Genomic DNA, 24796 nt, shown 5'->3' on the forward strand with positions numbered 1-24796 from the left:
TTTACATAGCTTGAGTTTTCACACATAATGGGCATAAATACTGTCTCCTCCTCTTTATAACAGTATGGTAAAGGTTAAACAAATACCATGTATTAAGTGAGAAAGCATCTGATGTTTTCACTGATTTCTGTTCCCCGTTCTTTCTTCATTTTCATACTACAGGTAAACAACTTTGCCATCTGCTGGTATTTATAAAAGTAACTTAGAGATATAAAGCAGGATTCTGAGCACATGTATAACACTATTAATAGGAAAAAAAAAATACATATCCTCCTGTCCCCCAAGTATAAAGATACAACATACTATGATTTTTAAATGAATGTCATAAATAACACATTTGCTTTCTATAAGGACTCACTTATATATAAAATAGAAAAGCTAAATATAATCACTTAACAGATTTGGCCAAAGAAGCAAGTTTTTTTTTCCTCCCTGTGTTGACTGGTAGCATTGCTTCCCAATCAATTTTGAAGTGCTCCGATAAAACTCATAAGCAATAGGCAGGCCGAGATGAACTTTCGGTTGACTTTTCGAAAGAGGCCTCTCACTGATTTACTTACTTGTACCCTTGCTTCTATCGATTTTGATGGGAGCCTTTCCAAAAGTAAGCTTTTAAAGTCATTTTCATTTTTGTTTCAATTTCCATAGGTTCCTAACCATAGCAAATCATATAATAATTAGTCCCCAGAAATGGTTTAGAACAGTGACTCTTCACATCTTCAGAGCAGAATATGAACACCCATCCAGATTTTGAAAGTAATGTATTTCCAGTTACAGGAGCAAGTTTATGGTTTTTGTTTGTGTTATTTCACCTCAAGACCCATTTTATATGTGAATGAGAAAATTCTAAATATTTATTGTTCACAGGAACATGCAAAACAGAGTTTAGAAATCGTTTTGGTATTCTTTAAAGATCAAGGAGAGAAGGAGAATGAGTGAGCAGGGAGAGGTTTCCCGGATTTTTCTCCAAATTGCACACACTGTTTACACAGTGTTATATACTTGTCCTGCTGGCATTTGTATTGTGGCAGCATGAGCATATCATAGTTGCTTCTCTCAGAACCACTGAGTTTGCCAGGATTTGGACAGGTTTCTGGTTATAAGATACACAGAGATACGTAATTAATTTTGACCATTTTATCAGATGATTTCGTAACTTGTTTGTGTAGAAGAGCTTTTCCCTCGTGTTTTGCTCTTGCTTCTTGATGAACTAACTGGTCGCAGGGAGCTTAATTTGCACAAAATAATGACTGAAAAAGCACATGCTGCTAAGTGCCAGAGATTGTGTTTTATACCTGCACTCTAGTAATTGTTGTAAGTGTATGAGCCCAAGACTCTGGACCACACGGCTCCCAGGCAGCATACTACGTACATTTTGTTGTTTAAACCACTGACTTTATGCTGTCGTTTGGCACACTGAGTGATTGAGGAACTACAGAGGGGAATACGGACAGCTAAAATTAAGGATTATAGTACATGCAGATGTAGTCTGTCTCTAGCGTCCTGAATCTGTGGCTTTCTAAGTACCTGATGGCTTTGATTTTTTAAAAATCGTGCTCGTTTCTTTCCACATTATCATACATTTACATTACATCTTGAAATAAAGTTAGGCATTAGAATAAAACATAGACACCCTACTGAGTTAAAGATTTTAAATCTTATTCTATTGTCCTTACCCTTAGACAGATCCACCCACTTAACTCTCAGGTCTGCGTATAATCATTGCAAATATAAATGCACTAAAATTACCAAATCAGAAGATGTTAAAAACTGTCAGTGTGGGATTGTGAACTTGAATGGGAGTAAAGGAAATTATTCTAAGACGCTAAGACGCTAAACACAGTGTGAAATAATATTTTTTCATTGGTGACCCCTAGGGAATATCTGGCAGTGTAAATTGCCTTTTCAGCTTTTGGGTACATTTCAAGATGAGTTCCTTATTAGAAATTCAAAAGAAATCTTCTTTAGTAATCATTTTAATGCTCCACATCAGTAGATTCAACTTTGTGTCCTCGTAAAGTTTTGCTTTTCCCTAGTAAATTATAGGCAAAACGCCGTGGGGCGTGGTGCAGGACCAAGTTTTCCTTTACAACTCAAGGGGGCAGTAGTTCCAGGGGAAGGAAGAGAACCGTCTGGGCTGAGCTTCCGTCTTTTATTTTTTAAAGTGGATTAAGCTTTTTAGTGAGATTATTATCATAAAAATTGATATTGGGATATAAAATACAGAAAAAGGGATCTTTTTCAATGGGGGAAATATTTGCCACTTTTAACAAATAATAAATACCGAATTTTAAGTGACTCTCCCTTCTAGGGAGAATGTCATGTATACTGTCCAGTATACATGACCCATGGTATGGGGAGGAGGGTGTGTGTGAAGAGGTCTGTGTGTGTCAGATTAAAAATTATTAAATATTTTATCATTTGTCTAAGTAAATGGTTTAGAAATGTTTTAATCCCCTCTCCATTGCTGATTCTCTCTACATAATTATCTCACAGATTTATTATATACTTATTTACTTTGAGAATTGAAGAGAGCCTACTGTAGTTCCTCAATTCATATTTTTTTCTTTAAAACAAAAGAAAAATAATCAAATTTTCTATAATATGTAACACATCTTAACAGTATGTACAAATCCAGTACTTACTGCTTGTTTTCATTTTCTTCCCTTTGGGAACCGTTCATCCCTCAGGTATGTAATTGAAAAGACCTGTTTGTGTACTCATTTAGGAGAAAGCCTTTAATGAGACCTTTAAATGTTTCTTGGCAATGAAAAGAAAACAACTCCAAATTCTGTAAATTTCATAGTTATGTAAATATAGACCCACTCAACTCCAGCTTTGGATTTTCAAAGCCAACTGTTGGTCTCATGTAGCTATTGTCATTGTGAATAACTTTCTCTGCCATGTGAGAGTCATTAGGAAAAGTCCAGATATGGACTGGTCCAAGTGTACAAGGTGGGCCTTTGTAGAGATGTTCTCTGATCTTTCATGGCAAAAAAAGATGCTGATTCATCTTGTTGGGACATTCAATTAAGTTTTAGTATGTAAAGGAATATATGGAACTAATTTTGTCTGAAGTCACAATTTTTCTCAGCCTAGCAGATTGCTGGAGGGTGCCAAAGCTATTGCCATAATATAAACATAGCAGGGAGATTGTGTTTTCTGGACAGAAGAGTTTGACGCATAAATTAACTAAAGAAAACAAGTTGTTGTAGTTGTTTTCTGCTGTTACTAAAATTAAATAATTTATTTTGCTACCCACATATTATTCTGATCTAAAACATAATGTAAGGATTAGAGTTTATTAAAAATCTACAAGAATTCTTATATGTACCTCAGTTTAACTGAAGTGCATTTAGGCAAAGTGTACATTTCAGGAATTCACAAATTAATTAAAAATTTGCATCTATAAGCGGTAGTCCATCTCTTGGGGGCCTGCTGTGTGCTAAGCCCTGCTTTAGGCAAGTACGTGGGGTACGCGTTTTGTGAATAAGTAGTGGAGATATAGCATGAAGAGTGGGAGAAAAAGCATAGAGCCTGGTGCCCGTCCTCAGGAACAACCTGATTCTAGAAGAAGCAAAGTTTGTATAAAACAAACTGCAGAGCAGCAAGTAATGAGAACATGCAATAAAGTGTCAGAGTGGGTGGCATATTAAAGGAAAAATAAAGGCAGACAGACTTTCTTTCTAAATGAAATTGTATGCAAAATGCCAACATAGAAAACAGAGGAATGTGGGGGTTTTTGTACTACTAATTTTGTCATACAAGTTCAGATGTACGTGTTTACTCAAGAAGTTATTAAAAAAGCAAGGGTATTTAAATGAACCAAAAAATTTAAATAAGTAGTGAAGGGGTTGGTCTATAGTAAGGACCCAAGAAATGTTAATTACTCCTGGTATTGCTGTTGTTTTAAATTCTGTGCTTTGGGTAGCAGTTACAATACAGCATTAGCCTCAACTTTCTACTTATTTTTGTATATTGTTCAGGTTGCACATTTTAGAGAAAAATCTTGACTCACAGTTAAGTAGTTTTACATGAAGGTTTTGTTTGGTTTTCATTGCTTACTTTGCTAATATCACATTATGGTAGTCTTCAGTTAAATCTCGATGGCAAGAGAAGAAATTGTTTTAAACAGAGCCCTCCTTGCAATAGGAGCAAAAAGCAAAACTTGGTGGCACAGTTTTATTCATTGGTTTCTTTACTATACAAAGAAAAGTGTGTGTGTGTGTGTGTGGTGTTAATGTGTAGCAACCTACAAAATAGAACCAAACATTTGAAAACCCCTTAAGAAACCCTCATGTAGGGGCGCCTGGGTGACTCAGTGGGTTAAAGCCTCTGCCTTCGGCTCTGGTCACGATCCCAGGGTCCTGGTATTGAGACCCACATTGGGCTCTCTGCTCAGCTGGGAATCTGCTTCCACCTCTCTCTCTCAGCCTGCCTCTCTGCCTACTTGTGATCTCTATCAAATAAATAAATAAAATATTAAAAAAAAAAAGAAAGAAAGAAAGAAAGAAAGAAACCCTCATGTAATACAAACTGAGTAAGGTATGCAGTTTTGAGAAGCCCCTAGTGTGTCTTATAAGACCCAGGACAACAGACTGCAGCACACAGGTCAAATCTAGCTTACCACCCATGAGCTAAACTGGCCCAAAAGCCAGAAGTTGCTTTTACCTTTTCAGTCATTGGAAAAATAAATCATAAGAAGAATTTATCATCGTGGGAAAATTTTGGAGGCTGAACCATCAGGACTTGATGATGAATTTGGATGTAGAGACAGTGAACTAGAAGGAGATGTCACTAAGGCTATTTGGTTTGGGTTTTTCATTCAGGATGAAGAGTAGTACCATTCTCTGAGCTAGGCAATCCGGGTGAAGGTCTGTCAAGAGTTCAGTCTTCAGCGTGTGGAATTGGTTTTGCCTGTAGGCATTTATCTGAAGCATTCTGTGAGTGGTCTGCATATGAGTGGATTATGTGTGTGTCTGTGGTAGTCACCTGTGGATAGATGCTGCTTTAGAATCCTGATGTGGTGTGGAAACCAGAAATCGCTTATAGATTGAGAAGGGCAAAGGGCCTCAGACCAAGCTTGAAGGGATGTCTTTTCATGATTGCATGGAAGAGAAAGAGCCTGGAAAGGATGGAGGGCAGGGAGAAGAGAGAGTGAAACCAAGAGTTGTTGTTTGGTAGAAGTCAAAGAAGATTGTCAAAGGAATGATAATGCTTCAGAGAAGTAAGTCTAGAGACAGGGAGTAAGGAGTGTCTGTGGAGTTGTGATGTGAATGTCTTTGGTGTCTAGAGTAAAAAATGTTTTGATGAGGCAATGAGAATAGAATCCCTAAATTGTTGTTTTATTGAAGTTATTTATGTCTTTAACTTTATTAGTTCTAAAGAAAACCTTCATTCCCAGGTGTGATCTTTTTATTATTCATTCGATCTCCAACTTTACAATGGCAGTTAATTAAAAAATAGCATTCACTTAAAAGAAATTTGCTTCATAGCAAATTTTGATTGAAAATATCTATTTCCCATCACTACTTAAATCTAACCCAGATTATATATCAAATCCCCTTTAATAAAAAACGGTAATAATGAAAAAAAGGTTATTGTTGTAACATTCAAAGTGACTAAAAACAAAACTGGTGACTCATGGGAAATACTACATTGCTCATAGGCCTTGTCAATTTCTAGCCAACTTAATTGTATTAGTTCAGTTTAGTAGAAAACGCCTTCCTCCCTCACCCAGATTTCTTCTGTATGTGGCTGAAGGAGACTGTATTACTAAAGGAAGTTTGGAAAATGGGAAGGCTGGGACGGGACAGAAGAAAATCCGGGTTATGCATTTTGTTTATAGACCTTTGGTGAGGATTTTCCTTATATGGTTTGCATCTCTATTTGCTTTTCTCATGTGTTCTTATTTTGTTATAATAGGTTACAATGTGCACTTGGACAGACACTGTACCTGTCACTCTGGGGTTCTTTGACAGCACACACTGAGATGGAGGTCAGGGTCTAAGGTTTTTATCAGGGATCAGCTCCCGTGAAAGGACATAGGCAGGAAGAAGGATTGGGCAGAGGCAAAGCTCATACTGTGATGCAGGCACAGCACGGTCTTGGCCAGCCCTGCAGAGAGTTCCGTCACCAGCATTCGCAGGTTCAGGGCTGAATGGGTGGTTCTTTCTGTCGCCTCCTTGCTCAGCCACAATTGCAGGCAGCGCTGCAGGACGGTCAGCCCTGTGGTAGAGGTCAGCAGCTGAGGCTGGCGCTGCCCATACCCCAAACTTGGCAGCAAGCCCCTTGCCAGAAGGAGGATCTGAGCAGCACATCTTACCTCTAACATCACTATCATGTAATTACCTACATATTTAAATCAAATGTTTTGCTTACGTTTATAGTGGTTTGAAATTCTTTATGTTATAAGCAACTACAGCCACTCACATTGTTCAAACTGTCAGGGACTTCACTGGCTCATGTAAACAGAGGCCCAGAGGTCAGGTGGGCTTCCCAGTTCCCCTAATCCAGCAGCTTCCGCTCCACTCTCTGGGATTCTCCCCTTGTCATCTTCAGCACACCAAAAGCTTTTCCCCTCTGACTGACCTCTGCTGGTAGCAGAGTAGCAAAGAGGCCGGGGAAATCCCCTCTGCAAACCACTCTGCCCTGGGCAGGAAGGAGCATCTGCTGTGAGAGCTCAGGCCCGGTCCTGGGAGTGCTCCACTGTGCCTGGAGCACCAGCATATGCTGGAGCAGAGTCCAGGGGGAGCCGTAGAGAAGACTAACTGACTTAGTCGTGGCCTGTTGCGGGGGCCAAAGAGCAAAGAAAAACGAATAAAACCGGGATATAGGAATTGTAAGTGTTAAAATATTTATCCACTTAACAAGTTCTCAGTCACATCTGGGACACCTATTGTATAGATAGGAAGTAGAGGCTATAAAATTTCATTTTCTTGGCGATTTTATTGGAGTTTTTATAAAACACCAGCATTTGATTTCTCTGCCTTTACTAAGTGGTTGAGATTGCAGACTGACACTTATTAATTATACCAGATTTCTGGTTTTAATTAGAGAATGTCTTCTGAGACTAAACCTTTTTACCATTAGGCTGTTTGAAACCTATGAGATAAAAAGGGAGAGTTCTTTCAGAAAATTATTTACATGATTTTAATTAATGATTATAATCTCCATGGTCATTTTTGCAAAAGAGCATTTAATCCCTTAACCAGTTTTCATGATTTGCATTTTGCAAAAACATGTCGGCCCTGCAGGCTTATTATCTGAGTTGTGTTTTTTTCCAGATGAAACTTATTTTGGGTGAGTTTTATTTTGCTACTGCTCCGAGCCCCGTTTCATACCTTAACACCTGTTTCTCATGCAGAGCGAACCGATTGGTAGAAAAGTAAAGTTTGCTTCCTTTTGCCAAGACAGAACATAGCCCTTGGCAAGGTTACCTTTGAAAACAGTTTTTCATGCAGAGACCGTATACAAGTAGCATTGCTGTTGCCAAGATCCTCTGACTAATGAAGGGTCGGAGGGATGGTGTATTCTCTCATTGCTTGCGGCACGTATATGTAGCATTTCTTCTGAGAAAAGGCACTCTAGCGTTTCAAACAGAAGCTAGAAGTTTAACCTTCCAGGAGGAAGGTCACTGTTAGTTTTTATTGATAACACAGAAGAAAGCCACTTTATAAGAATATGAAAGATAAATTCTTTACTAAGTAAAAACGATTAAACACAGTGAGTTTCCTACCTTTCTTATGAAAATCAGGCTGAAACTATTTTCCATTTCCAAAGTTGCTTTTCCCCCGCTTCCCTAGCTGAGGTGTCAGTCAGATCCTTCATATTGATGATACTAAGCACTGGTCTCCAAACTATGGAAGCTTGGTCAGGATTCAAGGTCCAGGTCTCTGCATATGGCCGCCTGCTCTGTTTTGTTTCGTGCAATTATGCCATCCATACATCCATATTTTTGTTTATGTGTAATCTTATTTTATGAGAACATTTACATTTCCAGTATGCTTTAAGCTATCCATAGTTTAATGGTTTCATAAACTCTGAGACTGATGTTTTGTTTCACAAGTGGGAAGATCCTAAAGAGCAATGTTTTGTGGGTATGTATGGAACTGGGGGAGGAATAGAAAATGTTTATTCCTATCTGCATGATCAAAATAGCTGTTGCCTTAATATGTGTGTGTGCAGGGGGTGATTTCTGAGCTGAAGGTGAGAGAGACGCTATGGAGAGGGGGTCTAGTGTTTCCTGCTTTATTTTCCTCTTGCAGTCCTTACGTGAATATTTGCAACCATTTACAGATTTTTCATATTTGATACCTTCTTAAACATTATTATGGGATTATGTTTTCCATTGTTTTTCCTTGCATCGCCTCCCAACTTCAGTCACAGGCAAAGACCAATTAATGCATTACTTCCAAAAATTTCAGCAGTACTGATGTGCAACGTTGCCTTCCTGAACAAATGCAAATAGCTGACTGACAAGTGCGATATTTCTTTAAATGACAATTTTTATTATCCAGATACTCCTGAAAGCCTCTACCTCCTGCTAGGCTCTGCAAGAATTCAACTATTTTCACTTTTGTTCCACAATATTTTCTTATTACTTTTGGCCAAGATAAAACTGATCTGTTTATCAAAGGCTGGGAAATAAATTTTACGAAAGAGACTAGAGACAAAACAATGATGCTATCATTACACTCTTTTTGTTTCCATTATTGCTATTATTCTGATGTTTTACAAATAGGAATTTATAGATCACTCTGAGCTGTCATGGCAGTTCATGTTCAGAGAGCACATTGCAGATTGTGAAGGAATATGCCCGAAACTGGAGAGAAGAGGAATGCCTGGGTGGCTCAGTTGGTTAAATGTCAACTCTTGGTTTTGGCTCAGGTCGTGATCTCAGGGTTGTGAGATTGAGCCCCATGTTGGTCTCCATGCTGAGCAGGGAGTCTGCTTCTCTTCCTCTGTCTCTCTGCCCCTCCCCTTGCTTGTGCTTGCTCTCTCTCTCTCAAATAAATAAAATATTTTTTTAAAAATTAAAAATATCTGGAAGTAAAAACTTGAAATAAGTAGAAGAAATCACTACTATGTGGAATTTTGTCTACTGTGAAACAGGCAGCATAGTCAGGTGGCTCCTGTGCACTTGTCTTTGGGTGGAAATTTCTAGAGTAACAATGAGAACAACTAACATATATCAAGCACTTAATATGTGTCAGGCATTATTTTAGACACTTACTGATAATGCTAAGTAATTTAATTTTCACAACAATGTTGTGTGGTTTATCACTATTCTAGAATTGAGAAACCAGACATCACTTGTCAGGAAGTGACCAAGGTGAGATTTGAGCCAGGCAGTGTGAGTCTGCAGGAAGGGATGGAACCACTGTTCTTGCCACGTGTCAGCAGTAGAAATAGTGTTTTGATACCAGAGGGGACTGGCTCTGAGACATCGAGTATCATTTCCAAGGTCAGATGTTAGGGATAGAGGTGGAATAGAGTTGAGACTGTGGGCTTCCTGGTTTTAGGTTTTCTCACCCTCTGGGGCTCTCTTCTGGTAACAGTTTTGGAGATCTGTTGTACTAGGAAGCCTCTTTCCTCAAGGTATGTCTAGAATTGAGAGTTGGCCTTAAGCTTTTTCTTCTTGAGGAAGTTACAGCCCAGAGAGTGTTGGAGTTTAAGCAGGTAGAGTAGAAAGTTACTTGGAGAGGCAAGAAAGGAAGTGGAAGTTGGATGGGTACAGATGGAGCACGGTCTGGGGCAATGTCTTGGACATCATTTGCCAGGCAAAGCTTGAGTCCTGTCTGAACACAGAATTATAGGGAGACCCTGTGACTGTCACATGATTTTTATCTTAGAGGAGGTAAACTTAGCAGGCAGGACCCTAACTTCTCAAAATGCAAGTGTTGTGTGACATGGCATTTGCTTTGTGACTCTGCTGATTCCAGATTTTGCCTCTCCTAACAGAGTGGATGATTTCTTCTTAGCAGAATGGGAAATGCAGGTCCCTGTTGAAATTTAAGAATTGTTTCCTGATTCCAATTTGTTTAGAGACTTTTAATGGCAGAAGAAAATTCTACTGTCACTATAGACAGGCCAGACCATTATCTTTTTTTATTTCTGTGAGAAAATCAAGTTTTAACTGTAGTTAGGCTTTTATTTTTATTTTATTTTTCAAGTTTTTATTTAAATTCCGGTTAGTAGAATTCCAGTTTTATTTAAATACCAGTTAGTGATTCATCACCTATATATAAAACAGCCATGCTCATCACAAGTGCCCTCCTTAATCCCCATCACCCATTTAGCCCATTCCCCACCTACCTCCCCTCCAGCATCCCTCAGTTTGTTCTCTATAGTTAGGAGTCTTTTTGGTTCCACTCCCTCTCTTCCCCCCCCCAACCCCTTCCCTTATGTTCATCTGTTTTGTTTCTTAAATTTCACATATGAGTGAAATCATATGGTATTTGTCTTTCTCCAACTTACTTATTTCATTTAGCATAATCTACTCTAGCTCCATCCATGTCATTGTAAATGGCAAAATTTCATTCTTTGTGATGGATGAATAATATTCCATTACATTATATGCCACATCTCCTTTATCCATTCATCAGTTGATGGACATCTGGGCTCTTTCCATAATTTGGCTATTGTTGACAATACTGCTGTCAACATCGGGGTACCCCTTCCCATCAGTATTTTTGTATCCTTTGTATAAATACTTAGTAGTGCATTCGCTGGGCTGTAGGGATGTTCTATTTTTAACTTTTTGAGGAACCTCCACGCTGTTTTCCACAGTACCTGTACCAATTTACATTCCCTCTGTAAGAAGATTCCCCTTTCTCCGCATCCTCACCAACACCTATTGTTACCCGTGTTGTTAATTTCAGCCTTTCTGACAGGTGTGAGGTGATATTGTATTTTTGATTTGTATTTCCCTGTGATGAAATACATCACCTTTTCATGTGTCTGTTAGCCAACTAGATGTCTTCTTTGGAAAAATGTCTATTCATGTGCCCTGCTCATTTCTTAACTAGATTATTTGCCTTTTGAGTGTTGAGTTGTGTAAGTTCTTTATAGATTACGGATACTAACCCCTTTCCAGATATGTCATTTGCAAATATCTTCTCCCATTCTCTAGGTTGCCTTTTAGTTTTGTTGATTATTTCCTTCTCTATGCAGAAGCTTTTAATTTTGATGAGGTCCCAATTATTTATTTTTGCTTTTGTTTTCCTTTAGGCTTTCATTTTTAAAAGTATCTCTTATTAAGTTAAATTTATCTGGTTTCAGTTTTTCTCTAAAGTATTTACTTTAAATCCTGTTCATTTCCGTGAGCCATACGTCCAGTGTCACAAGGGTGCACTGAATAAATCAAGTGCCTACAGACAGTAGAGGGTGGTGTTCAATCCTATACAAAAGTGCTGTGTAATATAGAAATACTACACTTAATATCTGCTTCCCTGCCTTGTTTCTTAATTGGATCTGTGCTCTAGGGGGCATTAGGTTGAAGTGAACAACAATGTAGAAACAACATTGCATTCCTGAAGCCAAGTCAATTAATCACACAATGCATTTCAAAGGAGTTACTTCTAAGTAATTGTTGTGTAAATTAGGCCCATTGCAATTGCTGGGTAGTAAACAAGAGACAAGCCTGCTTTATGCAACCTAAAATACATCACAGGTTTGCCATTTCTAACCCCCCTGTGAGATAATCCTTAGAACCTCATTGCTTGCACCCACAAAATAACCATACAGTTTTTTATAACCACGTTGGTTATGTTTTCCCAGTGAGCCTATAATTACACATTTAACTTTCTCAAGCAGAGGTTAATAATAGTGGGATTTTTGAGTTTGGGGTTATTTTATTTTTCTCTAATGACTTTCTCTGGTCCTTGTATAATACAGAGGATTAAAATACAGGTAAAGAATGTCTTGTCTTCAATAGCATTGAAACTCTACCCTGTGGCTTTTATCACATCAAACAATATAAAATATATTATTTATATTTTATTTTCTCAATCAGGAGATAGTGATTATAACTTGAGACTTCCTGTTTTAGGCATATATCCAAAATTCCCAAAAGACCCTCACAGAGAGAGTTTCAGGATCACTTTGCCCTGTTACCGTACAAATTATTTTTCAGTTAAGTAGCCATACTCCGTAAAAGTTTCTTTGGAAAACACCCAGCTTTCTAAAAGTAAGTGTGTCCAGGAAGTACAATTCCTCCTGAACCAGCACTAACCATGTGAACAGCAAAGTTCAATGTAGCAAAGTTCACATTCCACCATCTTCCCAGAAATCAGATGTATTTGGCTTTGAATCTCTAAGGTAGCTTTCCTGAGAGTGTTATTCTTGATCAGTTGTAAATACAGCTCAAGCTCGCCACTCCAGTGCAAAGGATGGGAGGGTGTGAGCCCAGAATGTTCTTAGCCATGGTTCTGAGTTGTGGCCAAAATGATTATGAGAGAATGAAGCCAGTGTAGAGAGAGAAGTCGAAAGAGACTCAGAGAAAGGGACTTTAATAATCCTACTTCCAGTCATTCCTGAATATACCTTACTTTTATGTGGAACCCAATTTATTGGCATTTCATTCAACCTACTTTTTTTTTTTTTTTTTTTGACTGAGTACAATATACTTTACTGATGATACATGACAAGGTAGGGCTCCCTAGGCCCCTTCCTTTTTTCAGGGATCTGGAATGAAAACTGTGGAGGTTGGGAGATTCTCAACATTTTGTGGATGAATGTGGAGGTGGGTAGCAAGGACTCCCTGGCAGCTGAGGTACCTCTCTTCCTTTTGCTGGGGCAGGTAGTTCAGGGGGCTCTTATTCCTTGGAGGCCATGTGGACCATAGGTCCAGCATCCTGTTGCTGTAACCAAATTCATTGTCATACCAGGAAATGGGCTTGACCAAGTTGTCATTGAGAACAATGCTAAAAGTTACAGAAGACAACCTGGTCCTTGGTGTAACCCAAGATGCCTTTGAGGGGGCCCTTCAATGCCAGCTTCAACACCTCCTTGATGTCATCGTATTTGGCAGCTTCCTCTAGGAAGCAGATCAGATCCATTACTGACACGCTGTGGGTAGGAACATGGAAGGCCATGCCAATGAGCTTCCCATTAAGCTTAATGGATGACCTTGCCTACAGCCTTGGCAGTACCAGTAGAAGCAGAGATGATGTTCTGGGCAACCTCTTGGCCATCATGCCACAACTTTCCAGAGAGGACATCCATGGTCTTCTTGGTGACAGTAATGGCATGGACTGTGGTCCATGATGCCAAAGTTGTGATGGATGACTTTGGTGAGAGGACCAAGGAAATGGTAGTGCAGGAGTCATTGCTGACAATTTTAAGAGAGTTGTCATACATATCATGGTTCACGCCCATCACAAACATGTGGGCATCAGCCAAAGGGGCAAAAGATGATGACCTTCTTGGCTCCACCCTTCATATGAGCCCCAGCCATCTCCATGGTGGTAGAGACCCCAGTCGACATCACAACATACTCAGCACCAGCATCACTCCGTTTGATGTTGGCGAGATCTCGCTCCTAGAAGATAGAGGTGGGCTTTCCATTGAGGATAAGTTGCCCACTCTCAGCTTTTACTGTACTGTGCAATTTGCCATGCTTGCATGTAGTCCATGTAGTTCAGGTCAATGAAAGGGTCATTGATGGTGACAATATCCACTTTGCCAGCCCTGGTGGCTGGCACCCAAAATGGCCAAATCTGTTTATTCCAACCTTCACCTTTATCTTCATTCTCAGGGAGGTGGCTGGCACTGCACCAGAAGATGCAGCTGTCTGTTGAACTGGGAGGAGCAGGGAGCCTCATCTGGCCTACTTCTAATTGAGTTTCCTTCACATTCAACAAGAGAGACCTGCTGGGTTAGGTGCATCTCCCCAAAGCTCCCATAGCACCTTCACAAAAACCTTTGTGATGACACTCTCCATATTGCATGGTATTTGTTTGTTTGTGTGAGGAGAGGTACTGTCTTCTTTATTACTTAGTATCAAGTCTGGCAGTTAATGGGTTAACAGGTAAAAATTGGATGAAGAGTGCATGAATGAGCAGCCATAGAGCTTTCAGTGTCCTACTCGTTTTTTCGCAAGAAAAAGATTTAAATCTGCTTGATTTTGCTTATTATAAAACAGATAGAAACTGTAAAAATTTTCTTAGTAACCAATTTTTTCCAATAGTATTTCCATTACCATAAAATTGTAATAAAGCACCCTCCTTTTTTTCTTACCTCTTTCCTAGCTAAAAATAGTTAACTTCTGGGGACTGGTTTCACGAGATTGACCTAATCCTCAGTAAGAATTTATATCTATGTTATTCTAAGTATAGAAGATACGTTCTAAATATAGCACTGAGTGCTTTCCATAATAAGGACTTTAACATGTTGGATTTAGGGGGAAACTTGCTTATGCTATAAAGCCTTGTTACCATTTTGTCATGGTCATCTGCTGAGCCTTCCAGATAGAACAGGTTACTTACTTATTTATTTTTCATTTTTGGTTATCTTTCATTTCCTCAGGTATAATATTTTTTCATGATAGGTTTTGAATTCAATTTAGGCCCCTACAGATAATACCTTATAACTTGTAGTATTTAAATTCATGAGTAACATTTCTTTCATTTTACTTCTGTCTCAAGTCTTCATAGATGTTACAGAAAGTAAGCTGGTGTTAATAACTATTTAAAATACTGTTTTCTTCACCCCTTGTCTCCACTTTAGGTCTAAATTTCAAAACCAGTACAGTTCAGTCTTTATGCATTAAGTGTAGTTTCTCCGAGATTTGGTATTATTCATTGTAAGAGTATGCACACTGAGTTTTTTATTTTTTGTTTTGTTCTCTTTACTTTGCCATTTAACCAGCTATTACTGTGAAATATCATTAAAATATAGGCTTGCTGGCATTCTAACTTTTGTAACTTGACATAGGACTTAAAGTGTTCTTCCTGAAGCAAAAATACTTGTAAGTGAAAAAAGGCTGTCATGAAATAAGCATATGTATTTCAATAATTTTATTGGCATGATCATGTATACCTTTATCTTTTTCACTTGAGATGGGGTCCTTTTATTTGTTTACTGACTCCATAACATCTTTCCACTAAAAGCAACATGTTTCATGTCAAGAGAGCAGAGTGCACCTTAGCTTCCCTTTAGACATCTGAAGTGTTTCTAACGCAGAAGAGTTAATGAGGAATGAGTTAGAAAGTGTTGTTAGTGGTTGAAATCAAGCTATGGCTGCGGACTTCTTTGTCATACTTTCTGGAAGAGTTTCTGCAGATCGTGACAGTGTAACTGTTCGTGACTTCTTGTTACTCATGCTCGAATTTGTAGTAATAGTTCTCTCATGTACACAATGTATTGTGAGGATTTGGGGATGTTAGTAAGATTTGCTTTTTCATGTTCTTATCTCATTACATTTTGTTAAGTGAACTCTCTAAAACTTTAGCTAGGTTAAAGTATGAGGAGAAAAAAGATGATGGCGGGTTTTAGACAAGTTGAATCTCAGTTTATGTCTGGGTAGACAAGTGTTGCCGGCCTAAAGATTAATAATAAAGATCTGGACCTAATATGCCTTTGGGAGTCATTCAGGCAGAATGATATACCCATCGCTTAGACTAGGTGAGGTCACTCCATGCAAGGGAATTGAGGAAACCTCCAGCATTATGTTGGAAAGCTCTGAACAATCAGGATGATAGGAGAAGAAACAATCTGATGTTGCCCAAGAGGAGATGGTTTAATGTACGAGGTTATTTGGCAAATCTGGATATTGTGGAAGTTGTGTTAAGATGAGATTCTGATCTAGACTCTTGATTTAGGGAATCCTATGATAGGCAGTTTTACTGGAGCTATACTCTAAAATGTAGGGGATAGAAAGTGAATTATCATGTGCCAAGGAATCAATGAAAGATGAGACAGAAAGGACAGCAAGTTTAAATGATTTGGCCTGTAATCATGAAGGGAAGGGGAAAATGTGTGATAATGATTTCATAGGCAAAATAAGGGACATTCCTTTTAGAATTTGAGAAACACAGAGACAGAGAGAGGCTGACTGAGATTGGGAGAGAGGAGTGAGAGAGAAAAAATGGTTGGGTCTCAAAGGAGCAGGTAAGGGTTCTGATCACCAGTTTTAACGTTTGGGAATTTCCCCCATACCAACCAGTGCTCTTTATCCATCCGTCCATCCATACACCAGCTGGGTATCCTGCAGTTCAACTCAGTTCTGACACTGTTGACCCAGAGGGAGCCTCTGATCCCATAAATTAGGGACTCAGTCTCACAAGACTGCCTTCCACTTGAGATGCCAGTTGTAAGCTCAGCTGTTAACCTGCGCTTCTGACCAAACAGCTGTAACTTGGAGATTCCAACAACCCCTTCCTTGGGTTTGATTAATTTGCTAGAGTGGCTCATAGAATTCAGAGAAACATCGTATTTACTTGATTATTGGTTTATTATACAGGGATATAACTCTGGATATATAAAAGGATATAATAGCCAGATGGAAGAGATGCAGAAGGTTGAGGTCTGGGGAAAGGACAAGGAGCTTCCATGCTGTCTTTGAATGGGCCAGTTTCCCCAAATCTCCATATGTTCACCCACCTGGAAGCTCTCCAAACCCCATACTTTGAGGGTTTTATGGAGGCTTCATTACATAGACAATGATTGATTAAACCATTGGCCACTGGGAATTGATTAAACTTCCAGCCTCTTTCCCCTCCCAGGGGTGGGTTGGGCCAATGACAAGAAGTTAGTTACAACCCTCTAATCACAGTGTTGGTTCTCCTGGCACCTAGGCCCCATCCTTGGGTGCAGGATCAAAACTGACCTCATTAACGTAACAAAAGGCACCTTTATCTCCCCTACCATTTAGGATATTCCAAGGGTTTTAGGGGCTCTGTGCTAGAAACAGGAGGAAGACCAAATGTATTTATGTATTATAAATCACAGTATCAACAGGGGACCAAAGAGATTAGGCTTGGAAAGAAGTAGAGCTACTTCTTCGGTGACATCAAAGCAAGTTTCGAGGAGAACAGAATGACTCTCACCACTCACCTGCTCACGGGTGTTGTGGATGAGGAAGGTGACTTGGAATCAGACGGGTGTCAGTTTGGACCTAGACTGAGACTGGACCAAAAGGAATCCATGTGCTTTGCTGAAGTCAGCCTCACAACTGGAGATGTCAGTAGTGAAATTCTTGGTCTAACTTCAAGTCTATGCGTGAGACATGTGCCACAAATGGAGTTTTGTTTTTCAGATGTTCTGAGTCCTAAAGCAGGTAATTCCTGTTACAGATTTTGCTCCATTGCCTTTTACCTGAAAACATCACACAGATAGATTTCATTTGAATATGGTAGGATCATGAAAATCCTAGTGCCTGCATTTCTACTTCTACTTTCACAACAGAATGTTAAAATGTTTGTTTTGGCAACTCCATCAAGTTATGCTTTGGGAATTTCAGGGAGACCGTTGAATTTGTCCCAGTAGTGCCACCTATGGATGGTAGTGCTGTTTGGAAGCTCAGTAACAGTATTTTCACAAACTCATCTTTCATTTTGTGAAATTTTATCTCAAGATGCTTTGGATTCTAATTAACTCAGAGAGTGTTTTCTCCATCAAGAAGCTGCATTTGATTGGTTTTAAAAAGAAAAGTGTCATGGCAATGCCTTGTCTGCTTCATCTGCAAAATCACTAAATTTCTTTTTTTAAGGATTCACTTTTATTTACAGCAAAGTGTTTCCTTAGGATCCTGCTGCAAATTAAAATTGCATTTCCCAGTGGTAGTTACATGGTAGTGGGTATTATGGGTTTGGGCCTCTCTATTTTAGAAGGCCTTTATGCTCTGCTGCACTCTGGAATTATTCAGCCCTAAATTATCTTAATCTCACTAGTCCAGATAATAAGGATCAGGTTTAGTAAAAACTGTCCAAAGCAAACTACATATTTTTAATTAAGTGACATTAATTTGGATATCTTTATATCTATGTTTTCAAAAATGCTGAGATCCTTGCAATTGAGATTTGGTTTATCCTAATGAGTTTACACTAATGAGTAGTGTTTTGATTTATGCAGTAGAAACTACAGCAGGAAAGCAGATGCATCTTGTGAGATGGGTTCGAAGCATTTGTAGTGATGAAGTACACCCCTGTGAAATAAGCCCTGTCGGTGACTTAAGAACAGTCTAATTTTTCAGTTTTCATTTTACAGCACTCTCTTTCTTCATGCTATCATGAAAAGCTCTTTGCATTTGCTAGCATGAAAGATAAGATTTTTAGTAATAGGGAAGAAATGTTAGGAGTATCTTTAAAAGTTACTGTCTCTGAACCGAACAGCTGTTTCCAAAGACAGCCACACTTCAGGAAGACAAATGTAGTCCTGACGAAAACTGCTGTTAACCTGATCAGAGCCTTAAGGTTAGGTGTGTTATTGAATCTTTTACCAAATTTGGCTCTTCAGGACCTTACTGGGTGTCATGGAATGTCATGGGGAACAGATCAACGTATGCTGAGATTTCCCACATTGGTAGATTCATTTACAAATCTGTTATTTGGAAAAGAACTTCTACTTCATCTGCCATTCTAATGCATAATATTGTAAATTGAAATATATGCCATATGTCCAAAGAAATATCTTAGGGCAGCAACAGAGGAAGAATGAAGCAGCTAACATAGACGGGTAATTCTCTTTGTAGAAACATTCTACAGATTAGTTTTGTTATTTTACCACTGGAGTACTATGGTCAAAATAGCTGAAACATAATTATAGTTAGTGGTCTAGAATATGAAATGAAAAAAAAAATCAGTTGTCAGCACTATAGAGTTTGGTTTTAGGCTCTGCATGAAGAAGGTTTTGAAATTAGAAAGATATATGAACGGAGTCGTCAGCTCTCATTTCTGCCTCCAGCTGTGTGGGACATGGTACCCTCTCAAGCCAAGAAAAATAAGACACTTTTCTTTACAAATGCTAACCAGACCAAGGTAGGGGGGAGGCTGCAGGAAAAATAATCTTCCTTTCCTCCATGGATCAATAGGAAGTTTACGTCTGTGATATCCTGATTGAAAAGCTATAGAGTCTAACTTTTTAACGAGAATAATTTTCTTTGTGACTTTCTCCTATGAGTTCTTATTTTCAATGTATACATACTGTTGACATGATGCATAAACAAAAGCACATTAACAGAAATTATACAAAATTTTCCTTTAACTGATTTTCCTTTATTATTTCTTTATATACAGACATCATTCATATTCCTTATCTTCTTTGCCTTAAAAAACTATGTCCTTAAGGTTTCTATTTCTTGAATAAAGTATACATTACCAAATAGCCCAACTGTTAAATTGAGTCCTTAAATTCTTAATATCCCCCTTTTAAAATACAAAATCACTTATTAATGTAGATACAGCATGACGGAAGAAGGAAAGTCAAATGATGTTATAGTTATAGTAAATATGATTCAGTTGTAAATTTTAGGGCATGTTCTCAGAGTAAGTTTTTCTTATTTCTTTTAGCTTCTGCTCTCCGAATAACAAAATGTCCTATGAAAAAGATCAAAATATTTCTTGCTATAGACCATGGTGTGTGTGTGTGTGTGTGTGTGTGTGTGTGTGTATAAAATATCACATACCTTTAGGCATTTGTTTTAACAAGAAATCTAATGATCTTATTTTCAGTGGAATCAGATGTTCTTTAAATATTTTCTTACATTATTCCAAGGCCAAGAGTATTCCAGTCACCCCATTAGCTAGCATGAATGTTCAAGTTTGTGTTTTGTGTTGTTTTGTTTTGTTTTGCTTTTGGTTAAAACTGTGTCAGTGTTTCCATTGTAAATGCTATTTTCCAGCCGTTCAATTCTCAGCATAGGCTGTAAATATTCATTTTGGGCTAACACTTGTCAGAAAAAGTCTGTTAGCAATTAGGAGTATTTATATTTTATTGGTGTAAAGAGAACTTTTCTGTATGCTAGCTTTAACAAAAACATCATTGACTCAAAGTATTTCATGATGCTTTCATGATAGTTGACTTTAGATATTTTGGTAGAATAAGTATGTCAAAATATTTAACTGAAAAGTGAATGTTACATGTGTAGTTTAATTACTGTACACTTTTAAATGAGACATGTTAGATCACAGCGGCAGAAATCAACAACTTTATGATATTTTCACATGTTGAATGAAACATTTAAGAATTTAAGAAGTAATATCAAAGTGTCTGTTTTCTTCAAGTACTCTAAGCTATCTGAAAATAAGAGGAAATGTGAAATGTCAACACATGAAGTAGAAGAAGTGAAGTACTAGAGCAGCTGTTAACTGTCAATAAATGTCCAAGCATAATTACCAGAAAAGAAAACTGCGATATGAGAAAATGTGCTGATACATGATTGAAATCTCACCACATGATCAGTTAGATGATAAAGTGTATTTCAGAATACTGTGCTCTCCCATAGCTTAGAATTGGCCCTCTTTTGATTTTTCAGCAGACAATGACAGATCTTTATGAATGTAAACGAAATCTTTGTTACCTGCCCAAATTCAATTCCTGTGTTAGGTTGTCCTCAGGGTGTTAGGAAACTATGGAGATGCAGATCCAAGTTTGTGGAGCCTGTTGCTTTTATAACTTTCCATCCATCCCTTAAGAAATCAAATACAAAATTACAAAGAAAAAATTAGACTCCAAACATGTAGTAGTCTCAGTAAGAATATTATACAAAAAAACTTTATGAAAATGTATTATGAGGATCATACAATGCGAGGCTGCTTCCAGGCCTTCTAAGGGCTTGTGTGATCTAGAGACCGTCAAGCTCCATGATTCCAGAAACTAATATTCTAGGAAATATAATTATTCCTTTAAGTTTTTGTTTCTAGTCACGTATAAGAGTATTTTTTCTTATTTTGCCACTTACTTTAGAGTGCTTTTGCATCTTTTAGCTGGAAATTAAATGTTATAGTCAGTTCATTCATTCAGTATTCATTTTGTGATCATTTACTGAACTTCCACTGTTTATAAGGTTTGGTGCCTACCAATAGGAATACAATGATATGTATGTTCTTGGGCAGAAGATTTTAAAAAGTACATGTATAGGGGTGCCTGGGTGGCTCAGTGTGTTAAGCCGCTGCCTTTGGCTCAGGTCATGATCCCAGGGTCCTGGGATCGAGCCCTACATCAGGCACTCTGCTCAGTGGGGAGCCTGCTTCCTCCTCTCTCTCTCTCTGCCTGCCTCTCTGCCTACTTGTGATCTCTGTCAAATAAATAAATAAAATCTTTAAAAAAAAAAGTACATGTATAACAGTAAAATTGTATGAGGTAGATACTATTTCACAGGAGTCAGATATACCACATAGTTAGTGCATAAAAACTCCACATGTTTGTAATAAATTTTTCTGTTATGTAAATTATTAATGATATCCACCTCATTTCTTTCAGAATATCTATTCTATGAGATACAGGCTAGTTATGTCTTTTAGGACATCTATTTAAAACATAGTGTTGATTCAGAGTTGTAGGATACCGTGACCTTGCTTTTGTAGATATAAGAAGAAAATTAATAATTCATTTTTCAGAAGACAAACTAAATAATTCCATTTGTGAAATATATTTTTGCTTTAAACTGTTATTTAGCTTTTACACTTAAATGCTCAGTTCTTATTTTCAAGATCCAATGCTTTATTTAATTTAAGATATAATTATCTCATTTACTTTCATATAGTATCAGAAAATCATACTCTGAAGGCATATATGTTGTGTTTTGAATAATTGAGAATAAAAGAGAAATTCTTAAATCTTACTTCAGGTAAATACTAAAATTATAAAATAGGTAATAGCTTTGTGACAATATGCAAGTGTGTAAAGCAGATAAGAAAATGGAGGGAAATTGTAATTGTTCACCTTCTAAAATGATACACAGTGAAAAGGACACTTTAATATTTTGATGCTGTCCTCAAATTTTAGATACAAATTATACACTTGAAACCTATTTTATATCCTGCTTTTATTAAAGAAAATTCCTGTATAAAGTTTAAAAGATTGTATTATAGTTCCCAAGAATTATTCAAGTTGTTTGAAGTCACTTTAGAATGGAAGGCATAATTACTATGATCAATGCTTTTACTTTAAGTATATGATAAGGCAATGGGGTCATATCCATGTATTAGACAATGCCAAGTATATATCCCACACTTCTTAAGTAAAAAAGATTTAAAAGACAATCTATATATTTGGTTTACATATATATTACATAAATTAACATTAATGGTTATTATATCTTGGAGATTTAAAATGTTACTTTCATAGGCCAATATAGTGACTTAGTTAATAACAGACAGCAGTAGTTAGCAGACTCTCAGTGGCCACTAAGATTTCATAACCTTCCTTAAAATCAGTGTCATGATATCTCTGTTGTCCTCAAGAAAGGCATTTTGAGTTTCAGAGCCTAGGTCTGCCCAGTCTCTCTTCCTCCCTTCCCCTTCTTAGCATTTGGAAGACATTTTCCTCAGGAAAGGTGTAAGTGAAAATCCCTGCCGAAAGCCTGACCTTCAGTAGTCCCCTGACCCGTTAAGAAATGAAGCCATTCCTTTCCCAGGTACTGTCCACATTTCCTTCAGTTACCATCCCTTCTTTGTATGAGACCGATCAGTAACCATAGGATTTCTAGTTTAAAGAGTCCTGGTCGTTTCATTTCACTTTTCTCATTTTTTTTTTCTTTATCTTTTCTCTTCACCTCTTGCTTGAGAGGAATTTAGCCCTGCAACTTGAAGGTTACTGGGAAAAAGCCACTCTTTTAAAACCCAGATTTAAAATCCTTTCTTTCATATTCAATCCCAAGTATTTTTCTTGTTTTACTCTCTATCAGGTAGTGTATTCCTTGTGACTGATGGCTCATTGTCCAGGGATCTGTAATCAAATATACACCTTGATTATTAGTTTTGAAAGTAAAAGGGCTGGGGCACCTGGGTGGCTCAGTGGATTAAGCCTCTGCCTTTGGCTCAGGTCATGATCCCAGGGTCCTGGGATCAAGGCCCTCATTGGGCTCTCTGCCCAGCGGGGAGCCTGCTTCTCTCTCTCTGTCTGCCTGCCTCTCTGCCAACGTGTGATCTCTTTTTCATCCTCTCTCTCTTTGTCAAATAAATAAATAAATAAAATCTTTAATTAAAAAAAAAGAAAAGAAACTAAGAGGGTAACTAGAAGAAAAAATTATTAATTTTGAATTGTCTTCCTCTTCTAAAAATTTGTAATAAATCATTCTGTAGTCACAACATGGAACGGATTAATTGGTATGTTGTGTTTTTTGAATTTCAAGTTTTTACCATTATGAAACATGAGGAAAATTTGGCAATATTTTCTAAATAAAAAATGTGCATACCTTTTGACTGCAATTCTATTTTGAGCTATTTATCTAACAGATAAACAACCATGTGTGTAAAATAATATTTAAGGATATTTATTTTGTGTGTTATTTGTATTTGTAAATACAATGTACATATTAAAACTAAAAAATTCTGTGTATGGAAAGTTTGAAAGTAAAATGCATCTTTCTTTTAGACGTTAAGTATTTTATTAGGGATAAAAGAATGATCTCAGGTACTTAAACACAGTCTAGGCCTCTTAGAAGGTGAAATTATTCTCTAATCAAAGATACCTAGAGAGGTATATAGTCCAACTACGCAAGTTATTTATGAGTATGTCTTATTCTTTAAGTTACAAAAAAATAGAACTTGAAGATCACTGGGAAATTGCCATCAGACTTTCTGGTCCCACTGATATTGGAGGTTGAATTGGGTATATCTCCTACAGAACTTATCTTGATAAGTAGATGCTTCTCAGGGGATAAAGTCCAAGAATTTAACTGTCAAAGACAAAAGAAGAATAAAGAAAAGCCCAAGAAAAGTTTTCAGGTGAAAACCAGTAGAACAAGAACTGAATTTACCTAAGATATAGTTTAGGGAACAAAAGCACAAGCAGGGGATGCAGTAAAAAAATCCAACAGAAGGAAGCTGGTAAAATGTCCAAAGAAAAGTTCTCCCAATGATCTTGAAACTCAACTCTTAAAAAAGAAAAAAATAAAAGCAAAATGCAGAAACAGCGTGTATGCACTGCTATTTATAGGGAGACAAATTATAATATATACAATTATATACAAATTATATGAATATGTATATAGATAACATGCACATGTATGGCATATAACACACATATGGCATATATTTGTAAATGCATAAGTTATCTCTGGAAGGCTACTCATGAAATTGATAACAGGGTAGATAGCTAGCCTCCAGGGAGAGAAATGGGGCATTTAGGGATAAAAGAGGAGTGGAGGCAGACTTCATTTTCACTGTCTTACAGCTGTATCATTTAAATGTAAAATGTCTAAAAATATATATCTAAAAATAAATAGAATGTTGAAAAGTAAAACTAAAAGGAACAGGCCAGGTGAGAACCTTTAACAGAAGGAAGGTACAGGGAGGAAGACTGCCCCAAACCAGTTAAGCCCAGGCACCCTGAGAAAAGACCACAAAATCCTTTACGTCTAAACTGCTGTCTCACAGACTCTGTACTGAGTTCCCGTGTGGGTGAGAATGCCCTAATCTGACGAGGCCAGAGATCCAGCTTGTATTATAGGCAGGTGTCGTTGTAAATTAATAAGGCAGCATTATAGGAATTCAGTTTTCATGAGTTTATCCCAGCTAGGCGTCTCAATTTCCCCATAAGCACAAAACCATTCCTGCAGTCCCTACTTTGGTGACCAGATGAAGCGTTGCCCCCGAGAGGCCTGCCCAACCTCCACTCGGCGCCCAGAGAT

At 37.7% G+C, this 24796-nt stretch overlaps 1 protein-coding gene and 1 pseudogene across 3 annotated transcripts in view; one reads left to right on the forward strand and one right to left on the reverse strand.

The window, feature by feature from the left end:
- FBXL17 (F-box and leucine rich repeat protein 17) overlaps positions 1-24796 on the forward strand; it is a 503519-nt gene that overhangs the window by 281649 nt on the left and 197074 nt on the right. The gene's annotated exons all lie outside the window — the stretch shown is intronic.
- LOC309861910 (glyceraldehyde-3-phosphate dehydrogenase pseudogene) lies at positions 12819-13826 on the reverse strand (annotated as a pseudogene). The gene has a single exon. The product of its transcript is annotated as a glyceraldehyde-3-phosphate dehydrogenase pseudogene (transcript).

The sequence above is a fragment of the Mustela nivalis genome (genome assembly GCF_964662115.1).
Source record: "Mustela nivalis genome assembly, chromosome: 3".
Lineage (NCBI taxonomy): Eukaryota > Metazoa > Chordata > Mammalia > Carnivora > Mustelidae > Mustela > Mustela nivalis.